This window comes from Hordeum vulgare, chromosome 4H (assembly GCF_904849725.1).
Source record: "Hordeum vulgare subsp. vulgare chromosome 4H, MorexV3_pseudomolecules_assembly, whole genome shotgun sequence".
Taxonomy (NCBI): Eukaryota; Viridiplantae; Streptophyta; class Magnoliopsida; order Poales; family Poaceae; genus Hordeum; species Hordeum vulgare.
In genome coordinates this window covers 40,861,236-40,888,744 of record NC_058521.1, presented here as the reverse complement: position 1 = coordinate 40,888,744, position 27,509 = coordinate 40,861,236, and positions in this window count along the sequence as shown.

Genomic DNA, 27,509 nt, shown 5'->3' with positions numbered 1-27,509 from the left:
AACTGGAGCTAGTTGCATAGCACCCTATGTTATAACTGTTACATGATGAATGCCATGCGACATAATTATCCATCACCGATCCAATGCCTACGAGCTTTTCCTATACTGGTCCTTGCTAAGTTATTTTACCGCTACTGCTGTCACACTTTCTATACAAATTACTACTGCTACTGTTACCGCCGCTACCGTTACTATCATACTACTTTGCTACTAAAACTTTGCTGCAGATACAAAGTCTTTCAGGTGTGGTTGAATTGAGAACTCAACTGCTAATACTCGAGAGTATTCTTTGGCTCCCCTTGTGTCGAACCAATAAATTTGGGTTGAATACTCTACCCTCGAAAACTGTTGCGGTCCCCTATACTTGTGGGTTATCAAGACCTTTTTCTGGCGCCGTTGCCGGGGAGCATAACTCTATTCTGTGAGTCACTTGGGATTTGTATCTGTTGATCACTATGAGAAATCCGAGAGATCCAAAAAGTAAAGTCTTGCCCTCAACTACGAGGACAGGTAAGGAACTGCCATCTAGCTGTGCACTTGATTCACCTTCTGTTATGAGTAAATTTGCGACACCACCACCTAGTAGTAATTATGATATGTTGCCTGTGCTTGATGATGCTACTTCTGCTATCCATGATGCTTATGATGATGCTTTGTTTGATAATGATATGCCACTGGGTGAATTTCTTGATGCACAAATTGCTAAAGTTACTGCTGAGTCTAATGATACTTCTGAGACTGATGAAATTATTGAAGTCGAACCTGCTGTGACACCTGTTAGACCTAGCTCTCCTAGATATGAATTGCCTAATATACCCAAGGGTTATGTTATGGAGGGAGAGGTAGCTGAAGACCTTCTTGCTTGTAAGGATAGCTATGATCTTGAGAATTTATTACGCAAGTGGAAAGAAAAATCTCTGAATGCTTGAATGAAATATGATCCTAAGTTTGCTACTTCACCCATCTTTGCCTGATCACCCTCTTAAGGAAAATGAAATACTTGATATCTTTTATAATGGACTAACCGATGCTTCTAGGGACCACCTAGATAGTTTTGCTGGTTGTGTTTTCACGGAGCGAACTGTGGAACAAGCTGAAATTCTATTGAATAATATCTTGAGCAATGAAATGCTTGGACTATTCGCGAACTACCTCCGAAGCCAACTCCGAAGAAAATAGGTATTCTATTCCTCAGTCCTGAAGATATGCAAGAAGCCAAGAAGTCTATGCAAGAGAAAGGTATTAAAGTGAAGATGTTAAGAATCTACCACCTATTGAAGAAATACATGGTCTTGATAACCCAACACAGGTAGTAGAGGTAAATTCTCTTCGTAGATTCAATGAGAGTGATATTCGTTATGGTAAACCTGCTAGCTTATGCTTAGATGAATTTGATAACTTTGTTGCCAAACAACAAATTTTTAATGAATATGTTAGCAGACAACTGAAACAAAATACTCGTATGATTAATCATATAAGTGCTTGTGTGGATAGAAATGTTAATGATCTTAAGCTTATTGGTAAACATGCTTCTATGGTCACTACTCAAGTAGAACAAGTACTTAAGTCTCAAAATGACTTGCTTAATGAATTGAATGATAATTCTGTTAGAGTTGTTACTAGAGGTGGTAGAATGACTCAGGAACCTTTGTATCCCGAGGGCCATCCTAAGAGAATTGAACAAGATTCTCAAGGAGTTAATACTGATGCACCTAGTCATCCTGGTAATAGGAAGAAAAAGAAAGATGATAGGGACTTGCATGCCAGTAAACCTGTTGCTGTTGCACCTAAGAATCCAAATGATGTTTCTATTTGTGATGCCGAAACACAATCTGTTCATCACCTAGTGATAATATTGATAATGGTGTTCATGTTAATGCTCAACCTAGTAATGATAATGATGTGGAGATTGAACCTGCTGTTGATCTTGATAACCCACAACCTAAGAACAAGAGAGATGATAACAATGATTTTATTGCTAGGAAGCATGGTAAAGAAACAGAAGCATGGGTTCAGAAACCCATGCCCTTTCCTCCCAAACCATCCAAGTAAAAGGATGATGAGGATTTTGAGAGCTTTGTTGAAATGATTAGACCTATCTTTTTGCAAATGCCTTTGACTGATATGCTTAAAATGTCTCCTTATGCTAAGTACATGAAAGATATTGTGACTAATAAAAGAAAGATACCTGATGTTGAGATTTCCACCATGCTTGCTAATTACACTTTTAAGGGTGGGACTCCTAAGAAACTAGGTGATCCCGGAGTGCCCACTATACCTTGCTCCACTAAAGGAAATTATGTTAGAACTGCTTTATGTGATCTTGGAGCCGGTGTTAGTGTTATGCCTCTCGCTTTATATCGAAGACTTGAATTGGATAAGTTGACACCTACTGAAATTTCTTTGCAAATGGCCGACAAATCAACTGCTTTACCTATCGGCATTTGCGAGGATGTGGCTGTTGTGGTTGCGAACGTTACTATCTTAACGGACTTTGTTATTCTTGATATTCCCGAGGATGATGCCATGGCAGTCATCCTTGGAAGACCCTTTTTAAACACTGCAGGGACTGTTATTGATTGCAAGAAAGGCAATGTCACTTTCCATGTTAATGGTAATGAGCACATGGTGCACTTTCCGAAGAAACAATATCGAGTTCATTGCATTAATGCTATTGAAAAATCTCCATCAATTATTATTGGAAGCTTTGAATTCCCTATACCTACTGTCAACGTGAAATATGATATACTTGTTATTGGGGATATGCACATCCCCGTTGAGGTAACCTAGTGATTATTCGAAAATTCTCCGGTTTTATGTGATTCGAAAATAAGTTTGTCAAGGAGACTTGATCAACCTCATTGACGGATTTCTTTTGATGACCATGAGATGGATGAATCTAGAAGTCACAACCTTCTCTTCCCAACTTTCACTTACTGTTATTTAGTAGAAAAATAATAAAAATAGCATTATTTCCCTGTTTTCTGCATTATCCGTTCCATAAAAAATGACCTGAAAATAAAAGTTCTCCAAATGCCCTGAAATTCAAGTATGATTTTTTCTGGAATATTTAAGAATTTCCAAGATAGATAACTAGTTAGGGGGATGTACCAGGGGGCCACGAGCCAAGGAGGCGCGCCCACCCCCTCGGCGCGTGTGGCAGGCTCATGGGTCCCACGTGCCCCCCTCCACTTATTCCAGCACCCATCTCCTTCGTCTACCTCCAGAAAAAATCATTCCACAACTCAAACCCGTGTTCTTGCTCATTTTGCTGCATTTTTCGATCTCCTTGTGCAAAGCCCCATTCACCAAACTATTTTGGGGAATTGTTCCTTGGTATGTCACTCCTCCATTGATCCAATTAGTTTTTGTTCTAGTGCTTTACTCATTGCATATTATTGCTGCCTTGGTGACCCTGTTCTTGAGCTTTGCATGTCAATTTTAGTTGGTCCCAAGTAGTTTTGATGCATGATATGGCCTCTAGGCACTTGTAGGAGTAGGTGCTATGAGTTTTGTTAAGCCTTGTTCACTTTTATTTTGAGTCACTAAAAATTTCAGAATTATTTCAGAAAAAGGAAGATGTCCAGGAAGAATTATCATGGTGATTCCTCAAGCAAAAGGTGTCCCCGTCTCGCTATTCGGGAGCGCGATCCTTATCAGCCGAGGAACGCACCGGTGCAACCATGTGAATGGCGTTCCGATGAATTCATGATTGATGCAGTTTTCAAGGACGAGTTTGATACATTTGTTCGCAACGCCGAGCTCGAAGAATTCATCTCCAATAAATGTGAACAGTATACTACACTCACTACCTCTATTGTTCGTAGATTCAAATTTTCAGTTGGACGTGACACATCCATACTGTTTGATCTTTATGACAAATCGTATACTATGGATTTAGAGGATTTCAACAGAATATGCAAGATACCTGATTGGGGTAGTCCCAATGGCCCTCCTAAGTCTTCGGTTAGAGATTTTATTTCTAGTATAACTATTGGAGAAACTAGAGATATTACGCATGCTACCAAGGGGAGCATTCATTTTCCCGCCTTACATTATTTTGCCCTCTTCATAGGAAGATGCATTAACGGCAAGCATGACAATAGTCACCTCTGCGCACCTGACCTTAGTATTCTTAAGAGCACAGTAACGGGTGATAGAAGTTTCAACATGGGAGCTATAATTGCTAGGAGGCTAAATAATAATGCTAAGGTAGGGGATTTCTTTGGTGGGATCTAAGCCACTTGTATAGCAAATTCTCTTGGAATACCCATCCGCACATGAAGGGGATTTCTTTGGTCGGATCTAAGCCACTTGATCGCGCCGCTATGATTCGTTATCAGTTCCTTGAGAGGGATAATGAATCCCTCCTATACGGTTAATATTTAACCGACAGCGTGGTTTCCATATTACCCTTCCTGCTCCTGCCTTCTTTGAATTTAAGGGAAAACGGAGACATTACATAACCAGAGGAGAGGCGAGGAGTATGAGAGGGAGGTGAAGGGTGCTCGCCTCCGTGAGGCAGCTATTCAGGCGGTAGCTGCCGCGTCTCAGTACACCCCCAATTATGATTTTGTATATCCCCCGGACCAGCCCTGGAACTAGACCAACTTAGACCAAAAGCCTAAGCTTGGGGGAGTATGTGTTTCTCACCGACTTTATATTCATGCTCACATATTCACTTTGATAGTCGGTGTTCACACGTTTCCATTGTATCATCCATGCTAGTTTATTTCTTTTTCTTGCATTCTTCCCGTGTGTTTGTTTAAAAATGAGAAAAAAATAGTTGTAAGTTTACTTTCCAGCATACTTAGTGGTAATTAAAAAGAAAACCCAAAAAGATTTCCCGTTCTTCTTTTGCTTGTTGGGAGCTTTCCCGTGTAAATAGTTTTCTTTTTCTTTGGGTCAAGGTAGAAGACCATGATTAAAATCATTAGTGGCTCTCATATGCATTATTGTTTATCTATCAGAGAGCCCGTATTACTTTGCCAGCTTCTCTGAGTTTGCTTGCAGATTCTAGCTTAATCCAATGCACGAACACTCTTATTATTATTCACATCATTCGGTCGTGCAACTGAAAGGCAATAATGACGATATATGATGAAGTGACTGAGCTTGGAAAATCTGGTATGAACTCGACCTATTTTGTTTTTGTAAATATGACTAGCTCATTGTTCCTAATGTAGCATTGTTATGAGAGAAACATGTTTGCAATGACAACTTAGAGATCATAGTTTCTGATGCCATGCTTAATTAGCTAGGAGCTTATAATGGTTTGTCTTGGATGCCAACATGAATTTCAAAATGATTATGATGTAGTATGATAGGATGGTATCCTCCTTTGAATGATTCAAGTGGCTTGACTTGGCACATGTTCACACATGTAGTTGAAACAAAATCAACATAGCCTCTACGATATTCATGTTTATGGTGATTTATATCCTACTCATGCTTGCACTCAACGTTGGTAATTTCAATGCATATTGATGGCTGCTGTCGCTCTCTAGTTGGTCGCTTCCCAGTCTTTTGCTAGCCTTCACTTGTACTAAGCGGGAATACTGCTTGTGCATCCACTTCCATAAACCCAAAGTTGTTCCAAATGAGTCCACCATACCTACCTATATGCGGTATCTACCTGCCGTTCCAAGTAAATTTGCATGTGCCACTCTCTAAATCTTCAACTAATAATCTGTTTTGTATGCCCGAACCGCTCATGTGGTGACAAGGGGCCTTCGGCATCTTCCATGCTAGGCGTGTTATCCTCGATACGTGTTTATTCACTATCACTCACGAGAAAGGGGCCGGTAATCGGAATGCTCTGTTCCATGCTCAAATCAAATCAAAAATATAATTGCGAACAAAACTCCCCCTGGATTGTTGTTGGTATGGATGGTACCCGAGGATTCGTCTAGTCGTGGAGTGTGATTGATCGGTGGTGGGGGAGTCAAAACTTTACTACTCTGTTTGGGAACCGCCTATAATATGTGTAGCATGGAAAATGGTGAAAACTCTTGGTCATCGCGTTGACAATGAAAGCATGCCACCCAAAATTATTTATCTCTGTCTTAAAAGCTTGAGCTCCGGCACCTCTACAAATCAATGCTTCCCTCTATGAAGGGCCTATTGCTACTTCTCAAACAGCAGCGCCAAAAATTGACACATTGACGGAGACTTGCTTGCGTTGGTTTTCCCTTGAAGAGGAAAGGGTGATGCAGCACATGAGCAGTAAGTATTTCCCTCAGTTTGAGAACCAAGATATCAATCCAGTAGGAGAATCTCGTCAAGTCGAGAGTACCTGCGCAAACAGAAAAGAGCTTGCACCCAACACTATAAAGGGGTTGTCAATCCCTTCAAGATTGATTGCAAAGTGAGTTCTGAGTGCGGAAAGTGCAACGAACAAAAGTGTAAGGCTGAAAATATGGTGTGAAGTAGACCCGGGGGCCATAGTGTTCACTGGAGGCTTCTCTCAAAATATGTAACATCCCAAATTTTGGAATGTTAATTTTTATTTATTAGAATGATTGTTTGTTTGATTGAGTGATTGAAACTTGAGTGAAATTTGAAACTTTTCCAAACTTTTGAATGAGAGGGAATAAAATGACTTTCCCCTTCTCCGGTGAATTCAAATTCAATCATTTAAAAGCAATGAGAGAAGATGACATGACTTCTTCAACTATAAATAATTTGAATGGAGCTGGCATTTGAATTTCCTTCGATTTTAATTTGCAAATTCTATTTTCCGTCCACTCAAGAAATGCTGGGGAATAATATTCTGTCAAACAGAAAAGAGAGGAGGAACATGACCCTCCAAAGCCAGGGGCATTTGCTGAAGTATTTTGAGCCAAGGAAACAAAATTTAATTTGAGAAAAATAATTGCAAAAAGAAATAATGCATTTAGGGATTTTTTGGAAAAAACTTTTTTTTTAGTTTTTATTTTGGCCGTGGAAAAATGCCCATCATTTAGATTTTATTTTTCTGATAATTTTAGTATATAGAAACTCTATATTCCGGATTTATTTAGTTTCCCTTTTAATTGTTTACTTTCCGGTTTTAAAAAATAGGAAAGGAATCACTTTTATTTGGAAACTCTTGCTGGCCCATTAAGAGTTTTCCTATTTTGGCCCAACAGAGGATCTTCTTCCTCCTCTATCTCTTCCTCACGTACACAGGACCTTCTATGGCAGGAGCCAAGAAATCCCCACCTCCGGGATTCGTGAAGTTCCTTCCCTCCTAGCCTCTCCCGTCGCCCCTATAAGAAGGCCCCGGTCCTCCTCATTCCATTCCCGTTGGAACCGCCGCCTCTCCCCACCTCCTCCTCCGCCTGTGGACCTCGCCGGAGTCGGCCACAGGAACTCGCCGGCGATCTTGCCCATCGCCCCTGCACCCCTCCCCTCCCTGTCGAGCCCTCCCTACCCCTACCGCGCCTCCCCACCCCTTCGGCCTCTCCTCCGCCGCCCCACCCCACCCACCCCGTCGCCCTGCAGGCCACCGCCGGCTCCCTGGAAGCAGGAGCAGCGCCAGGAGCCAGGGACTCCCTCGCCCCCTCCCAGGAGCGCCCTCCCCTCCTCCACCGGCCCCTTTCCCGCGGGAGATCTTCCATCGCCGGAGTGCCCTCTCCCCCTCGCCGGCGCAGCTCCCCATTGCTGGAGCAGCCTCTGCTGCGTTCATCCACGGGAGGTAACTCCTCCTTCTTTCCTTTTGTCTTTTACTTGTTTTTTTGTATTGTGTAGTTTTACGGTTAGATCTAGATCCAACCATGTATATTAAAAGCAGTTACCCCTTCGGTCTTTTAGATAAAACAGATCGGTTTTTCTTTCACTTAAGTTTAGCCGAAGCGAATTAGTTAAATAGCGGCCATTTGTTAGTTATGCCCGCAGCACTCACCCCCCTTAGACAATCAGAAGATGCCACGTGGACCCCTGTCCACAACTCAGTTTTTTTCCTTTTTCTGTTTTAATTCCAAAACAGAGAGAGTTTCAATTTTCGTTTGATCATAACTTTTGATCCACAACTCCAATGAGGTTGATTCTTTTTCCAGTAGATCACAAATTTTCTATAGTTGTGAAAAACATATAATGTGTCTATGTTTGAAATTTTCAAATTTGAATTAGATCAGATTTAGTGTAAACCTTGTTTTGCTTATTCCAGGAGTTTAAAAATAGATTTTAATTTGATTATTTTTGCTACTGATCACTAGTGATCTTATTTATCGGTGGTAGAAATTTCAGATTTGTTTGAGTATTTTAGCTCATGGTTTCTTGTGAAACAATTTCTGTTTCACGTCTTTTAGGATTGTGACTAATTTACTTTCTTTAGTTACTTCTAAATTATTTTCTTTTATATTTCAGAAATATTATGTTTTGTTTCTGTTAGTTAAATAGTAGGTTTGCAACAATTTTTGATTTTATTTTTATTTGTTATCATGAAATCAATTCTAGTTCTCTAATAACTTGCAATTGGTTTCTCCACAGTTTCAAATCCCGTTTGGAAATACTTTGAAAATGTTTTGTGAAAAATACTCTATTTTATCTTAGTTAAATTTATATCTTAGTTCCTTGTTATTACTTTCAGTTAGACAAAAACTATTTAGTGTTTGACGTAGTAGAAGACTCCCTAGTCTTATTTGAAGTTTCCTTCGGATTCCTATTCGCTCTCTCTTTTGTTTTGATTGCTAGAATGATTGCTAGTATGAGTGCTTATGTGAATGATATGTTTGTTATATAGATTTCATCGGAGAGTGATGAGTAGTCTATCAAGTTATTTTCTCGAGAAATTCTTCTTGGTCAACATCACCAGGAAAGTCACTTTGATCATACTATCACCTATGTTTTAAGCATCGTAGTTCTACCATCCTATGCCCAATTGCATGCTGAGTAGGTACTTGAAAATTTTAGTATAGATTGTAGTATCATGTGGTAGGCACACAGCAACCCCGATACTTGGCCCCGGGACGACAAATTTCATATTGCTATGCTTGAGTAGACGGGATTTCGGTTGAGTGCATAATACGAGTGATGCGAGGTTGATTAAATAATCAAGACCGGTTAAGAAAAGATTTTCAAGACCTTGGACACAATGCAACTCTGGGTGAAGGACGGTTGATCGGCTCCCTAGAGAACCCAGTGGATGACCCGGATGCTGGAGAGGCCATGACATCCTACGGAAAGCTTCACCCAGGCTCAAAGAGACGGACGGATATTTTCAAGACCCAAGGCTTACCTGCACAGCCACAAGTCCTTATGGGCTCAGGCTTGGTTGGACAACGCGGCGACCCTGGACATGCGGTGCTAGAAGATGTAGAAGAACGGTAGGAATGGATGGGCACCGACAGGGATTCAGAGGGACCCGTTGAAAGACCATGTTTTGATCATCCGGTCTTCAAACACCCTGAAGTGCGAGGACATACTCGGAGGCGATCAAATCTTGTGGGGAACGTGTGCAAAACTCTGCAGAGTACTCAAACCTAATCGATTAGCCGTGTCCACGGTCATGGACAACTTGAGCCAAAGGAACTGAAGTTATCTGAAATTCTCAACACAAATAACAATATTGATGTGGGTAATATTGACAACATGGGTACGAGAATTGGTTGGTGGAACCATCTCGTTAACAACCAACAATGTAGTAACATTTTGCTTTTAGCCCTCTCTTTATGTAGGAGAAAACTTGCTTTTCGCTAAAAACTTATAGCCCCACCTGACATATATGCATATAGTATAGATGATTACCTTTCACCCCTCTCTTATGTGACTTGCCGGCATATTCAATATGCTGACCTACACGGCTGCAACGTCTTATGTTGCAGATATTTTTCTTCGACGAGTAAGAGTACGATCCAGGTTACGGTCTACACTCAACTTGTCGTTGGTGTTTATTGGGACTCCACTCCCTTGATAGCTTCCGCTGAGATATTTAAGGTATATATCAGTTTTACGCTATTTACATGTGATTGCACTTTGATATATACACTGATATACTGTGTGTGCCAGCATACTGATCCAGGGATGGCACAGAAACACAGAGGCTTGACTCGTCTTGAGTCGGGTCGCTACAAAATAGCAAATATTACGATGGGTGAATAAATTACTGTCAAGCAATTGATAAAACCGCGCAAAGTCATGACGATATCTAAGGCAATGATCATACATATAGGCATCACGTCCGAGACAAGTAGACCGATACTTTCTGCATCTACTACTATTACTCCACACATCGACCGCTATCCAGCACGCATCTAGTGTATTGAGTTCATGACGAACAGAGTAACGCCTTAAGCAAGATGACATGATGTAGAGGCATAAACTCAAACCAATGATGAAAACCCCATCTTTTTACCCTTGATGGCAACAACATGATGCGTTCCTTGCTACCCCTTCTGACAATGGGTGAGGTCACCGCACGGTATGAACCCAAAACCAAGCACTTCTCCCATTGCAATAATCATAGATCAAGCTGGCCAAACAAAACCCACAATTCGAAGAGAATTACAAGGATATGAAATCATGCATAAGAGAGATCAGAAGAAACTCAAATAAGGTTCATAGATAGTCTGATCATATATCCACAATTCATCAAATCTCGACAAACACACCCCAAAAGAAGATTACATCAGATAGATCTCCATGAAGATCACGGAGAACTTTGTATTGAAGATCCAAGAGAGAGAAGAAGCCATCTAGCTACTAGCTATGGACCCGTAGGTCTATGGTGAAGTACTCACGCATCATCAGAGAGGTCATGGTGTTGATGAACAAGCCTTCCGTATCCGAATCCCCCCTCCCGCAGGGCACCAGAACGTGCCCCAGATGGGATCTTGCGTAGACAAAAGTACTTTCGATGGTCTCCTGATTTTTTCTGGAATTATTGGGAATATATAGGCCAAATACCTAGGGCAGAGGTGGCCGAGGGAGCCCACAAGCCTGGGAGGCGCGGGCCCCCCTGGCCGCGCCTAGGGGGCTTGTGGGCTCCCTGGTGGCCCCCTGCCTTGGTTCTCAAGCTTCCCGATCTTCTTCTGTTTCGGAAAAAAATCTTTTTGGAAGTTTCGTTCCATTTGGACTCCATTTAAAATCCCCCTCTGAAAGGGGTCAAAAACACAGAAAAAACAGGAACTGGCACTTGGCACTGAGTTAATAAGTTAGTCCCAAAAAGATATAAAAGGCATACAGAACATCCAAAGTTTGACAGGATAATAGCATGAAACCATCAAAAATTATAGATACGTTGGAGACGTATCAAGCATCCCCGAGCTTAACTCCTGCTCGTCCTCGAGTAGGGAAGTGAATAAGACTGAATTTTTGATGTGGAATGCTACCTAGCATAGTTGTCCTTTGCAACTTCTTTCGTGTGGCATGAATGTTCAGATCCGTAAGATTCAAAACAATAGTTTGCTATTGACATGAAATCAATAATACTTCAAGCAAACTAGGAAGGTAATCATGAACTTTCGAAATAACAAGGCCAAAGAAAGTTATCCCTACAAAATCGTATAGTCTGGCTATGCTCCATCATCCCCACACAACTAATTTAAATCATGCACAACCCCGGTATTGGCCAAGTAATTGTTTTCGCACTCTTACTTTCTCAAACCTTTTATAACTATCACGCAATACATGAGCGTGAGCCATGGATATAGCACTATAGGTGGAATAGAGTGTGGTGTTGGTTGTGAGACAAAAAAGGAGGAGATGGTCACATTTACTCGGTGTATCAAAGGGCTATGGAGATGCACATTAATAGATTTCAATGTGAATGAGTAGGGATTGCCATACAAAGGATGCACTAGAGCTATAAGTATGTGAAAGCTCAAAAGGAGAACTAGTGGGTGTGCATCCAACTTGCTTGCTCATGAAGACCTATGGCAATTTTGAGGAAGCCCATCATTGGAATATACAAGCCAAGTTATATAATGAAGATTCCCACTAGCATATGGTGGTGATGAAACGAGAGGCTCTCAATCATGAAGAACATGGTGATATAATGAAGCACAAGTGTGGAAAAAGATAGTAGCATTGTCCCTTCTCTCTTTTTCTCCTTTTTTTATTTGGGCTCTTGGGCCTCTTTTTTTCTTTTTTTATTTGGGATCTTTGGACTCTTTTTTTATTTCCTCACATGGGACAATGCTCTAATAATGATGATCATCACACTTTTATTTACTCATAGCTCAAAGCTCTGAACGATGATGACTCTATAGGAAATGCCTCCGACAGTGTACCAGGATGTGCAACGATCTAGCTTGGCGTATGACGTTGAAACATCTCGCTAGCTATCTTACGATCATGCAATGGCAATATGAGAGTGATGGCACAAGTCATGAGATGGAACGATGGGAGTTGCACTGCAATATATCTCAGAATGGCTATGAAAAAGCCATAGTAGGTAGGTATGGTGGCTGTTTTGAGGAAGGCATATGGTGGGCTTGTGCACCGGCGAGAATTGCGCGGCACTAGAGATGCTAGCAATGGTGGAAGGTGAAAGTGCATCTATACCATGGACTCACATTAGTCATCAAGAACTCACATACTTGTTGCGGAAGTTTTTATTAGTAATCGAAACAAAGTGCTAAACGCATACTCCTAGGGGAAGGGTTGGTAGGTGTTAACCATCGAGCGACCCCGACCGCAACACAAAGGATGACTATCAATAGATCAATTATGCTCCAACTTCCTAACATAGTGGTTCACCAAATGTTCATGCTACGGGAATCACAAACTTCAACACAAGTATTTCTACATTCACAACACCCTACTAACATAACTCTTAATATTACCAAATCCACGTCTCAAAACTAATTAAGAGGAATCAAAACTTCTCTTTCCACTAAATGCACATGAAGATGGAAATTTCTGTATCCTCTTTGGGTACCTATCACCTTAGGGGACTACTTTCATAGCACAAGCCAACTACCAAGTCACGCACCGCCGTGCTCTAAAATATCTAAGTGAAGCACATAGAGCAAAATTATCTAGCTCAAAAGATATAAGTGAAGCACTATGAGCATTCTAACAAAATCATGATGAGTGCATGTATCTATCAAAGGGTTTTCAGCAAGGATGATTGTGACACAACAAAAAGAAAAGACTCCTACGATACAAGACGCTCCAAGCAAAACACATATCATGTGGTGAATAAAAATATAGCTCCAAGTAATGTTACCGATGGATTGAAGACGAAAGAGGGGATGCCTTCCCGGGGCATCCCCAAGCTTAGCCTTTTTGGTGTCCTTGAATTAGGCTTGGGATGCCTTGGGAATCCCCAAGCTTGAGCTCTTTCCACTCCTTATCTCTTTGTCCATGAGAGCATCACCCAAAACTTGAAAACTTCACAACACAAAACTTAAACAGAAACTCGTGATAACATTAGCACAAGAAAACAAACTACCACCTCTTTAGGTACTGTAGCAATCTTTATTTCTATTTATATTGGTGTTATATTATTGTAATATCACTTTTACATGGCTAGTACCCCCCGATACTATCCATAGTTTCATCAAAACAAGCAACCAACTCAACAAAAACAGAATCTGTCAAAAACAGACCAGTCTGTAGTAATCTGTATACTTCGTATACTTCTGGTACCTCAAAAATCTGAAAACTTACGACTGACTCAGAAAAAGGCATATAAACCAACAGAAAAAAGAATCAACTCAAAATATCTTTCTGAATAAAAAAGAAAAGTAATCTCCTGAGCGAAAAGTTTCTGTCTTTTTCCAGCAGAATCAAACAACCATCACCAAGACTAGTCATAAAGGTTTTGCTTGGCTCAAACACAAAAAGAAACACAAAAGACACAATCATAACAGAATTATGATAGCATGGACGCAACAAAACAGAAGGAAAAACATAAATTCATTGGGTTGCCTCCCAACAAGCGCTATTGCTTAACGCCCTTAGCTAGGCATAAGGTGACGGAATCACGTATCGTCGTCTTTGGTGCTCAAACTATAAGTAGCCCTCATCATTGATTTATAAGGCAATCTTATTTTCTTTCTAGGAAAATGTTCCATGCCCTTCTTTAAAGGAAATTGAAATCTAATATTCCCTTCCTTCATATCGATGATAGCACCGATAGTCCTTAGGGAAGGTCTACCAAGAATAATAGGGCATGTAGGATTGCAATCAATGTCAACCACAATGAAATCCACGGGTACATAGTTCCGATTTGCAATAATAAGAACATCATTAATCCTTCCCATGGGTTTTTTGACACTAGAATCCGCAATTTGAAAATTAAGAGAACAGTCCTCAATCTCATTAAAACCCAGAACATCACATCAGGACTTTGGAATCGCGGAAACACTAGCACCCAAATCACACAAAGCATTGCATTCATAGTTTTTGATTTTGATTTTGATAGTAGGTTCCCACTCATCATGAAGCTTTCTAGGGATAGAGACTTCCAATTCAAGTTTCTCTTCAAGAGATTTTATCATAGCTTCGACGATATGATCGGTAAAGGCCTTGTTTTGGCTATAAGTGCGTGGAGAGTTTAGCATGGATTGCATCAAGGAAATGCATTCAATCAAGGACCAACTATTATAATTGAATTCCTTGAAATCCAAAGTAGTAATTTCATTACTACTCAAAGTTTTAATATCTTCTATTCCACTTTCAATGCTTTTAGCATAAAGATGGATGGACTCCTAATCATTGGGGCGTTTTTCAACCAAGGTGGATTCATATCCAGCCCCATCATCATTAGGTTTGACAAAAGCAAACAAAGATTCAATGGGAGTCACACCAAGCACTTTAAGATCTTCGTGATTCTCATCACGAGTTTCAGGTTTAGCAGCCATTTTGTTGACTAAGGTAGCCTGCTTATCAGAAATCTGGCCTACCAACTTTTCAAGACGAGCAAACTGAGAATTTAGCGCAAGGAATTCTTTGGCCATATCATCAACTTCTTTATTCATAAAGGCCAAAAAGGAATTTTGCTCCTTCAGTTCCCTACGGAAGTAACTGTTATAATCAAACTGTGTAGACATGAAGCCTTTAACACTAGTTTCAATCTCTTCCAACCTCGCATAGTGAGCACCAAAATCCCTTGGTTGGGCCATACAGGTCCTAGCAGGCAGACAAGCGAACAGAAAGCAAGCAAGAGAAAAGGGCAAACGAAAAAGGCAAATATTTTTTTAAAATTTTTGTTTTTCAGAAGTGGGGGAGAGGAAAACGAGAGGCAAAAAAGGTAAATGTAAGAGATGAGTTTGTGACACTTACTTGGATGAGTTCTTGACTTGATCCTCCCCGGCAACGGCGCCAGAAATCCTTCTGCTACTTCTCAAACAACAACGCCAGAAATTGATACGTTGATGGAGACTTGCTTGCATTGGTTTTTCCCTTGAAGAGGAAAGGGTGATGCAGCACAGGAGCAGTAAGTATTTCCCTCAGTTTGAGAACCAAGGTATCAATCCAGTAGAAGAATCTCGTCAAGTCCAGAGTACCTGCGCAAACACAAAAGAGCTTGCACCCAACGCTATAAAGGGGTTGTCAATCCCTTCAAGATTGATTGCAAAGTGAGATCTGAAGGCGGAAAGTGCAACAAAGAAAAAGTGTAAGGCTGAAAATATGGTGTGAAGTAGACCCGGGGGCCATAGTGTTCACTAGAGGCTTCTCTCAAAATAGCAAATATTACGGTGGGTGAACAAATTACTGTCGAGCAATTGATAGAACCGCGCAAAGTCATGACGATATCTAAGGCAATGATCATACATATAGGCATCAGGTCCGAGACAACTAGACCGATACTTTCTGCAGCTACTACTATTGCTCCACACATCGACCGCTATCCAGCATGCATCTAGTGTATTGAGTTCATGACGAACAGAGTAACGCCTTAAGCAAGATGACATGATGTAGAGGGATAAACTCAAACCAATGATGAAAACCCCATCTTTTACCCTTGATGGCAACAACATGATGTGTGCCTCGCTACCCCTTCTGTCACTGGGTGAGGTAACCGCACGGTATGCACCCAAAACCAAGCAGTTTTCCCATTGCAAGAATCATAGATCAAGCTGGCCAAACAAAACCCACAACCTGAAGAGAATTACAAGGATATGAAATCATGCATAAGAGAGATCAGAAGAAACTCAAATAAGATTCGTAGATAATCTGATCATAAATCCACAATTCATCGGATCTCGACAAACACACCGCAAAACAAGATTACATCGGATAGATCTCCATGAAGATCATGGAGAACTTTGTATTGAAGATCCAAGAGAGAGAAGAAGCCATCTAGCTACTAGCTATGGACCCGTAGGTCTATGGTGAACTACTCACGCATCATCGAAGAGGTCATGGTGTTGATGAAGAAGCCCTCCGTATCCGAATCCCCCCTCCGACAGGGCACCAGAACGTGCCCCAGATGGGATCTTGCAGAGACAGAAGCTTGCGGCGACGGAAAAGTACTTTCGATGGTCTCCTGATTTTTTTTGGAATTATTGGGAATGTATAGGCAAAAGAACTATGGAAGAGGTGGCCCAGGGAGCCCACAAGCCTGGGAGGCGCGGGCCCCCTGGCCGCGGCTAGGGGGATTGTGGGGTCCCTGGTGGCCCCCTGCATTGGTTCTCAAGCTTCCCGATCTTCTTCTGTTTCGGAAAAAATCTTTTTGGAAGTTTCGTTCCGTTTGGACTGCGTTTAAGATCCTCCTCTGAAAGGGGTCAAAAACACGGAAAAAACATGAACTGGCACTTGGCACTGAGTTAATAAGTTAGTCCCAAAAAGATATAAAAGGCATACAAAACATCCAAAGTTTGACAGGATAATAGCATGAAACCATCAAAAATTATAGATACGTTGGAGACGTATCACCTATCTATTTACATTACTGTTGAGTCATCCTCTTCTTATAAAAGTCACCAATTAGAGAGCACCTCCATCATTTTTATGCTTTGCTATTAATTGATATTGAGTATGGCTGTGACTGGATCTTCTTTGCCATGACTTACAATGTTCAGTCAGCCCTTGGTCTTTGAAGGTGCTCTGCATTTATGTTTTGCGGTCTTAGAAAGGGCTAGCGAGATACCATATGTTCATATTGTATCATGATTGTTTTGATTGAAGTGTTGACATTTGAAACTTATTATTATTGCTCGCTAGTTGATTATGCCATTGATATGAGTACACCATGAGACCTAAATGTTATTGCTTATGTGGTTATCTTATGATCTTGCTGAAAATCCGAATATGAGTTAGGCATAATTACAACAACAAGATGAAACAGAGTTCGTAAAAGTTTTTCTTTTGTCTCTTTCAGTTTGTCAACTGAATTGCTTGAGGACAAGCAAGGCTTTAAGCTTGGGGGAGTTGATACGTCTCCATCGTATCTACTTTTCCAAACTCTTTTGCCCTTGTTTTGGACTCTAATTTGCATGACTTGAATGGAACTAACCCGGACTGACGCTATTTTCAGCAGAATTGCCATGGTGTTGTTTTTGCGCAGAAATAAAAGTTCTCAGAATGACCTGGAAACTTACGAGGATTTTTTGTGGAATATATAAAAAATACTGGCGCAAGAATTACCCGAAGACACGGAGCCAGGGGCCCATGAGCCCAGGAGGCGCACCCCCTAGGGCGCGCGTGGCAGGCTCGTGGGGCCCACATGGCTCCGCAGCCTCCAACTCCAACTCTATATAGTCTCTCTCGCCTAAAAAAACCGCCAGAGAAGAGTTCATCGCGTTTCATGATACGGAGCCGCCGCCACCGTCTGTTCTTCCTAGAGAGGGCACATCTGGAGTCCGTTCTGGGCTCCGGAGAGGGGAAATCGACGTCGTCGTCATCATCAACCTTCCTCCATCGCCAATTCCATGACGCTCTCCATCTTTCGTGAGTAATCTCATCGTAGGCTTGTTGGACGGTGATGGTTTGGATGAGATCTATCATGTAATCGAGTTAGTTTTGATGGGGTTTGATCCCTAGTATCCACTATGTTCTAAGATTGATGTTGCTACTACTTTGCTACGCTTAATGCTTGTCACTAGGGCCCGAGTGCCATTATTTCAGATCTGAACCTATTATGTTTTCATCAATATATGTGTGTTATTGATCCTATCTTGCAAGTTGTAGTCACCTACTAAGTGTTATGCCCCGGCAACCCCGGAGTGACAATAGCCGGAACCACTCCCGGAGATGACCATAGTATGAGGAGTTCATGTATTCACTATGTGCTAATGCTTTGTTCCGGTTCTCTATTAAAAGGAGACCTTAATATCCCTTAGTTTCCATTAGGACCCCCCTGCCACAAGAGGGATGGAAAGATGTCATGCAAGTTCTTTTCCATAAGCACGTATGACTAAATAGGGAATGCATGCCTACATTACATTGACGAACTGGAGCTAGTTGCATTTCCCCTATGTTATAATGTTACATGATGAATGCCATCCGACATAATTATCCATCACCGATCCAATGCCTAAAGCTTTTCCTATACTGGTCCTTGCTAAGTTACTTTACCGCTACTGCTGTCACACTTGCTATACAAATTACTACTACTACTATTACCGCCGCTACCGTTACTATCATACTACTTTGCTACTAAAACTTTGCTGCAGATACTAAGTCTTTCGGGTGTGGTTGAGTTGACAACTCAACTGCTAATACTCGAGAGTATTCTTTGGCTCCCCTTGTGTCGAATCAATAAATTTGGGTTGAATACTCTACCCTCGAAAACTGTTGCGATCCCCTATACTTGTGGGTTACCAGGAACGTATGAAATCTCTTGTTAAGAATTGCCCTACACATGGTTTGACTACTTGGATGGTTATACAAACTTTCTATGCATGATTGAACTTTACCTCGCGGAATTTGTTAGACTCGGCCGCGGGAGGAACTTTTATGTCAACTACACTTGGTGTTGCCACAAAGCTATTGGATGAGATGATGACAAATTATTCTCAATGGCACACCGAGAGGGCTCCAACAGGTAGGAAGGTAAACTTTGTTGAGGAGATCTCCTCCCTTAATCATAAGGTTGACATGATCATGACTTTACTTACTAAGCAAGCTCCTATTGATCCCCATGATGTTCCTTTAAATTCTTTGGCTGCTCAAGAAAGGGAGCAAGTTGATGTTAATTTTATCTCTAGGAACAACTTTAATAATAATGCTTATAGGAGTAATTTTGGTAGCAATCCTATACTTTTTCCATCCAACAACTATGGGAACAACATAAATTATCCTAGCACCAAAAACTCCACTTCTGAATTCAAGAGCATGCTTAAAGACTTTATCACTTCTCAAAAGGCCTTCAACAAGAGTGTAGAAGAGAAATTAGAAAAATTAGATAGTCTCTCTTTGAAGGTGGACAACATAGCTCATGACGTAGAGATGCTTAAAATTATAACTTCCCCCCTTAAGGAAAGGAAAACCACACCCATGAATGCTATCCAAGTCCAAATTAATGAGAACATAATAATGCTAGCCAAACTTAAAGAGAGATGGGCTAGAGAAAAAGAAGAGGAAGAGAGGATTACGAGCCTTCCTACACAAACTACCCTTGCTACTACACAAGTTGTTGAGGATCTCAAAACTTTTAGCACCCATCACACCCCTAGTCCCAATGGACCTATTAGTGGTGATGCTAATACTTCAACTATAGGACAAGAAGGTCCTTTAAATTTAGAGACTACCAAAAGAATGAGCTTAGATGACATTACCGCCACTTTAATTAATGGTAGTAACCTTGATTTTGACAATTGTAGTCTTTCCGAAGTTATCACTTTTTTTTGCAAAGAATGGCTAAAGACCCCCCCAAACTAGTACACTCAATATTGCCTTCACCGAGCATATTACCAATGCTCTTATCAAATCTAGGGAGGATAAGCTCAAGATAGAGACTTCTATTCCTAGAAAACTAGAAGATGGTTGGGATCCTGTAGCGACCCGACTCAAGATGAGTCAAGCCTCTGTGTTTCTGTGCCATCCCTGGATCAGTATGCTGGCACACACAGTACATCAATGTATATATCAAAGTGCAATCACATGTAAATAGCGTAAAACTGATATATACCTTAATTATTTCAGCGGAAGCAGTCAAGGGAGTGGAGTCCCAATAAACACCAATGGCAAGTTGAGTGTAGACCGTAACCCTGAATCGTACTCTTACTCGTCGAAGAAAAATATCTGCAACATAAGACGTTGCAGCCGTGTAGGTCAGCATATTGAATATGCCGGCAAGTCACATAAGAGAGGGGTGAAAGGTAATCATCTATACTATATGCATATATGGCAGGTGGGGCTATAAGTTTTTAGCGAAAAGCAAGTTTTCTCCTACATCAAGAGTGGCTAAAAGCAAAATGTTAATACAAAGGTTGGTTATTAACGAGATGGTTCCGCCAACCAGTTCTCGTACCCGAGTTGTCAATAATTACCCTCATCAAATATATATAATGGTGATGAGAAATCCAGATAACTTCAGTTCCTTTGGCTCAAGTTGTCCATGACCGTGGACACGGCTAATCGATTAGGTTTGAGTACTCTGCAGAGTTTTGCACACGTTCCCCACAAGATTTGATCGCCTCCGAGTATGTCCTCGCACTTCAGGGTGTTTGAAGACCGGATGATCAAAACATGGTCTTTCAACGGGTCCCTCTGAATCCCTGTCGGTGCCCATCCATTCCTACCGTTCTTTTACATCTGCTAGCACCGCCTGTCCAGAGTCGCCGTGTTGTCCAACCAAGCCAGAGCCCATAATGACTTGTGGCTGTGGAGGTAAGCCTTGGGTCTTGAAAATATCCGTCCGTCTCTTTGAGCCTGGGTGAAGCTTTCCGCAGGATGTCATGGCCTCTCCAGCATCCCGGGTCATGCACTGGGTTCTCCAGGGAGCCGATCAACCGTCCTTCACCCAGAGTTGCATTTCGTCCGAGGTCTTGAAAATCTTGTCTTAACCGGTCTTGATTATTTAATCAACCTCGCATCACTCGTGTTATGCACTCAACCGAAATCCCGTCTACTCAAGCATAGCAATATGAAATTTGTCATCCCGGGGCGAAGTATCGGGGTTGTTGTGTGCCTACCACATGATACTACAATCTATACTAATTTTTCCAAGTACCTACTCAGCATGCAATTGGGCATAGGATGGTAGAACTACGATGCATAAAACATAGGTGATAGTATGATCAAAGTGACTTGCCTGGTGTCGTGGGTATAAGCCTGACAGTAGATGTGTAGGGTACGAATGAGATGGGCAGAGTCTTAGCTACGGCGAGGTTGTATGAGTTCAGGCCCCTCTGTGGTGGAGGTAACATCCCTACATCTCAGTGCTCTCGGAGCTTGTTACCGAGTGTGATATGGAGTACAAAGATTTTCTAACCCCTTTACCAGTGGGGGAGGGCGGCTTATATAGAGTGCGCTGCCCTCCACAACGGTTCTGATTCAAGGGTGGAGTAGTGGCGATTGAATGGATACGTTACAGGTAACGTATGCTCTAAATGCTATTAAATGCACCCGGAAACGTACAGCAGTTTCCCTCCAGAGAGGTTATGACGTACCGAGTGTATCCAAGTCAGTAGGCCCGGTGCTCTCCGAATGTTAGTCTCCGACTAGATGATTCTGGGCCTGTTACCTACTGGATGATGGGGGCACCTTAATTCAGTCGGGGCATACTTAAGGTCCTGTCCCTTGTGTGGGGTAGTCCTTGGGTAGGACATGTAGGGCAGGCCTATGACCCTACCCTGGGACTATGACCCCATCATTAGTCCCCGAATGGATTGGGGTTGAAACGTAGAAGCGGTCTTTGAGGTTCGGATCCGATTGAACTAGGTTCGGCTTGGGCGTTGCTTGCCTCTATCCATTTTATCTCTCTCGACCAATGCTCCGAGTGGAAGTGCTTGCAAAACAGACTGTCGGGAACCGAGTGCTTCCATGACATCTTTTGACGCGACCGGTCAACTGACAGCGGCGGATTTTCCGGGATCTCAAATTTCGGGTTCCGCGCGCTCAGCGGGGCCGACGTCAGCACGCTCGAGTAGTGCCTGACTCCTCGATCCTCGCGCCTTCAACTCCTCCACTGATATCGCCGTGGCTGGTTGGGCAGATAAGATTCCAGGCCCGCTCGCCAGCGACCCAGTCGGTGCCCTATTTAACTCTGGGCGGCTAGACCCTTCGGTTACGCTCGCCGAATCTTTCGCTCCGCCTGCTCCGTCTTCCTTGCCACCTCCTGCGCTGATACGCTCCTTCCTTCTCCTCCTTCTCGAGAGCTCACCGTCGCCGCCATGACCAAAGGTCAGACCAGCAAGATGGAGGCGAGGAAGAAGAAGAACAAGGCGGCGGCTGCTCAGCGGCGGCAGCGACCGTTGCCGGCGGGGTGGATCCACGGAGAGTTTCTCCCCTCCACGGTGACGGAGGGGGACCTGCTGGAGCTGGTGGAGCACGGCATGCTCGTGCATAAGTCTTGGAGGCTGCCGACAGACGACGAGGTCGAGCCGGCGCCACGGGAGGGGGAGCGCGTCTTGCTCCTCAGCCATGTTGACAGAGGTTTTTCTCTGCCCCCGCATCCCTTCTTCAAAGGCATCATGAATCATTTTGGTGCTCAACTCCATCACTTCCCTCCGAATGCCATCGCCCACCTTTCTGCCTTCATTGTTTTGTGCGAGTGCTTTATCGGTTGTCCCCCTCATTGGGGTTTATTCAAACATATCTTCTCCGCCTGCTCTCAAACCATCAAACGTCTTAGTCAGTCGGATGACAAGACGCATCTCCTCCAGCATAGCGGGGGTTTAGGGTTTCAGAAGAAGAGTCGGAGCAGCTACCCTGCTCTCCAGTTGAGCGAGTCGGTTAGGAACTGGCAGTCGACGTGGTTCTACTGCCAGGACATAGCCTGTCCGAATGCGTCGACTGGGCTGCCTCCGTTTAGTCTAGACCGTCCTGCTCCACCCAAGCAACTCGCCCTCTCGAAAGCCGAGAAGAACGACATCCAGCCTTTGGTCGAGGCGCTCGTGGATGTTGTCAGGAGGGGGGTCACCGGTATTGACCTGCTGGAAGTCTTCATCGGTCGACGAATCCAGCCTCTGCAGGCCCGCCACCACGCTATGTGGCACTACGCAGGGCCCGAGGATTCCACTCGGACCAACGTGGAGGGCATACTCGAGGAGAAGGTGACCTCGTGGGTGATCCAAATCATGGGTCCCTGTGAGAACCCCAAAGGAGCCCGCCGAGTGACGCCTTACAGCGCGGACAACCCTCCACCGAATCAGGTGAGTAGCATTAGCCGAGTGCATTGAACTGTCTTGATTCCAGTCGTTTATTTATATCTCCATGTGATGCTTAACGTTTCCGACTAAACCTCATGCAGGAGTGGACCAACTGGTCCTCCCCCGTCTCGAACGGGAATCCAGAGGAGGAGGAGGAAGACGGCAGCCAGGAGGGGAGTGTGGAGAGCGCCGAATATGTCTCCGACAGCGGGGAGTCGGAGGAGGAAGACAGCGAGGAAGAAGAAGAGGACAAAGAGCCAGACTCGCCACCTCCGCGGCCAGAGCATCGGAGCAAGCGCCGGCATGAGCCTGCCGTCCCTTCAGCTCCTCCTGCGTCGTCGAGTGCTCCGCCTGCTGCCCCGATGGTACCGAGTTTTCGAGGCACCAAGAGGGCCAGGGACGCAGCCGCTGAACTTGCAGGCCAGTCCTCCAGGGCGCCCTAGCCGAGTGGGCCCAAACCTCAGAAGGCTCTGCCACGGATGAGGATGGCCATCCCCGTCACCTCCACGTAAGTGAATCTAACTTTCTGCTCTTTCTGTTGTCCGAGTGAACTCCTGCTTTACAAGTCGAATGGACTTCACTCGACAGGGTTGCCACTTCTGCGACCTCGCCAGCCTGCCAAGGGGACGACCCCATGGACACGGACAACGTGGTTTTGTCCCAGCCAGGTATGTTGTGGGAGAGTCGGGTATTTTGTTCCTGTAGACTGTGCCATCCTTTTCTTTTTCTGAGGCACCGTGTTATTCGGCTTGTCAGGGGCGACTTTTCTGGACGGGGACGACCAGGGGAGAGCCAACCCGGCCGTGGAGCCTGTCGTGGAGCCCATCGTGGAGCCTGTCCCTGAGGCTGCTCCTCCAGCTGCCGCCCCTGCCGCCAACGCTCCACCGACCGAAGTGCCTCCACCGACTGAACCGGTGCCGGTGGGTTTGGAACCTACTGGGGCAAACCTTGGGATGCCCCAGGAACTTCCCATGATTCCCGGTTCGTCGAATGCTGAATTCAGCATTCGGTGTGTCCCAAAGGAGCAGGTGGGTGCGGCCAAGGGGGCCATGATCCAGGCGGAGCTGATGGCCGGAGAGGCCAAGAGGGCTTATGACTCCGTTGCGGCTTTGTACCAGCGGAGCTTGGAGCTGCGCGATGACATCCGAGTAAGTAGTCTAGTAAGTACTTATTTTTCTTCTGTAACCGAGTGGGTGTTGTCTGCTGTTTGCAATGGGTTCACTCCGAATGAACCCAGTGGGTGTAGTCCCCGAGACTTCTGTCGAGTGCTTGCACCGACAGTTGTCTTTATACATTTGGTCTTTAGTTTGGTTGTGTCTGTAGACAAGTTTTCCGAGTGCGAGTACTTATTACAGTCGGAGCGCTCTTGCGGTAAGAGTCTCCGAGAGTAAGTTGCACGCAGGTGGAGTAGTATTAGCCCCTGAGGCGTAGGTGAAAACATGCATCTCAATAGGGCGGGCCTGCTTGAGGTGCATGCCAGTGGGGTCACTCTTAGTGAACCCACTGGGTGTAGTCCCCGAGACCGCTGTCGGCTTCTTGCGTCCGCAGGGGTCTGAAGAACTTATCCTGTGAACTGATAAACTTGCTGATTACCCTTTGTTTCTTGGTGCAGAAAACTTGTGAAATGGGAACTGCTTATGAAGCCGTGAGAGCGGAGAGGAACCAGTATGCTGGTGAACTGGAAGCTGCAATGCTCGCCATGGCCGGCATGAAGGACGCGCTGGAAGTTCGAGAGAAGTCCTTGGAGGAGGCGCTGGAGGCAAACAGGGTGTTGGTGGCGGAGGTGGAGAGACTGAAGAAACAGAGGACTGAACTGCACAATCAAATGGCTGTTCGGAACAAACGATGGACAGCTCAGGAGAAGTATGTGAACGACTGGGCTGTCCAGATGATGACTCGTCTGGCTGGTAAGTCTTATGCTTTGTCGAGTGGTTGTACCGTGTGACGAACACTCGGTTTTTACTGTCTGTTTGCTCTTTTGGTCAGACTTTTGCGGTGACGCCGAAGCCGAAGCGGCGGCTGTGGAGCGGTCCATGAAGGACAATGTGCCACTCGGCGAGGACGCCAACCGGGATCTACTCCGGGCGCATATCCGCGTAGGCAAAGTGGGTCCTTTCATCAGCCGACTGAAAGAGGTCATCGGCCGCATTGACAAGGAGCTTTGGCCGGAAGACGAGTCGCGACAGGAGATGGAGACTCTGTTGGGGCGACTGGGGAAGATTCCGGACCGAGTGCAATCCTGCAAGAAATCGGCAGCGTGTTGCGGTGCTGATGTTGCACTATCCTTGGTCCGAGTCCATTGCAAGGAGGTGCGGGAAGATAAGCTGAAAGCACTGAAGGTCGCCAACACGAAGAAGCTTCGATTCGAAGACTTCATGGAGACGTTCCTTGAGACTGCTACCCGCATCGCTGATGGAATCGACTTGGACACTTTTGTGGAGCCCTCCAGTCCTGAGGCCGGCCCAGCTGACGCGTGATCAAACTTTATCCTCGGTATGCCGAGTGTTTACGTGTAAGATACTCTGGCCACTTCCGTTGGCCGTCATACTTTTAAATCAGTGCGGGTAATCTTGATCCGCACTGAGTCAACTATCGTTTATGAACTTATGTTGTCAGAATGAAAACATTTAGTCTTTTGTTGAAATGTTGTTCCGAGTGCAACACTTAGTGCGTACTCGGAGAAGATTAAGACTTAGGTGATTCTTGGTCACGTCTAAGTTCCCGAGTGCGACTTGTAGTGCACACTCGGAGGAGATTATGACTTAGGCGATTCAGGATGGCAGCTAAGTCCCCGAGTGTGACGTATAGTTCACACTCGGAGGAAGTTATTACTTAGGTGATTCTTGATCACAGCTAAGTCTCCGAGTGCGATGTATAGTGCACACTCGGAGTAGGTTAATACTTAGGCGATTCAGGATTGCAGCTAAGTCCCCGAGTGTGACGTATAGTGCACACTGGGAGGAGGTGCGTACTTAGGTGATTCTTGATCACAGCTAAGTCCCCGAGTGCGATGTATAGTGCACACTCGGAGGAAGTTAGTACTTAGGCGATTCAGGATCGCAGCTAAGTCACCGAGTGTGACGTATAGTGCACACTCGGAGGAAGTTAGTACTTAGGCGATTCAGGATCGCAGCTAAGTCACCGAGTGTGACGTATAGTGCACACTCGGAGGAGGTTAGTACTTAGGCGATTCAGGATCGCAGCTAAGTCCCCGAGTGTGACGTATAGTGCACACTCGGGGGAAGTGCGTACTTAGGTGATTCTTGATCACAGCTAAGTTACCGAGTGCGACGTATAGTGCACACTCGGAGGAAGTTAGTACTTAGGCGATTCATTATCGCAGCTAAGTCCCCGAGTGTGACGTATAGTGCACACTTGGAGGAGGTTAGTACTTAGGCGATTCAGGATCGCAGCTAAGTCCCCGAGTGTGACGTCTAGTGCACACTCGGAGGAGGTTAGTACTTAGGCGATTCAGGATCGCAGCTAAGTCCCCGAGTGTGACGTATAGTGCACACTCGGAGGAGGTTAGTACTTAGGCGATTCAGGATCGCACCTAAGTCCCCGAGTGTGACGTATAGTGCACACTCGGAGGAGGTTAGTACTTAGGCGATTCAGGATCGCAGCTAAGTACCCGAGTGTGACGTATAGTGTACACTCGGAGGAGGTTAGTACTTAGGCGATTCAGGATCGCACCTAAGTCCCCGAGTGTGACGTATAGTGCACACTCGGAGGAGGTTAGTAATTAGGCGATTTAGGATCGCAGCCAAGTCCCCGAGTGTGACGTATAGTGCACACTCGGAGGAGGTTAGTACTTAGGCGATTCAGGATCGCAGCTAAGTCCCCGAGTGTGACCTATAGTGGACACTCGGAGGAGGTTAGTACTTAGGCGATTCAGGATCACAGTTAAGTCCCCGAGTGTGACGTATAGTGCACACTCGGAGGAGGTTAGTACTTAGGCGATTCAGGATCGCAGCTAAGTCCCCGAGTGTGACGTATAGTGCACACTCGGAGGAGGTTAGTACTTAGGCGATTCAGGATCGTAGCTAAGTCCCCGAGTGGGACGTATAGTGTACACTCCGAGGAGGTTAGTACTTAGGCGATTCAGGATCGCAGCTAAGTCCCCGAGTGCGACGTATAGTGCACACTCGGAGGAAGTTTGTACTTAGGCGATTCAGGATCGCAGCTAAGTTTTTTTTTTGTGTGTGAGAACTCTGAATCTGCACAAAACTGAATCTGCTGAATATATTATTTCTTCAAACTTGTTCGTTACACTGCTTCAGTCGACGATCACGTATAAAAACGCTTGAGGAGATCTCCGTT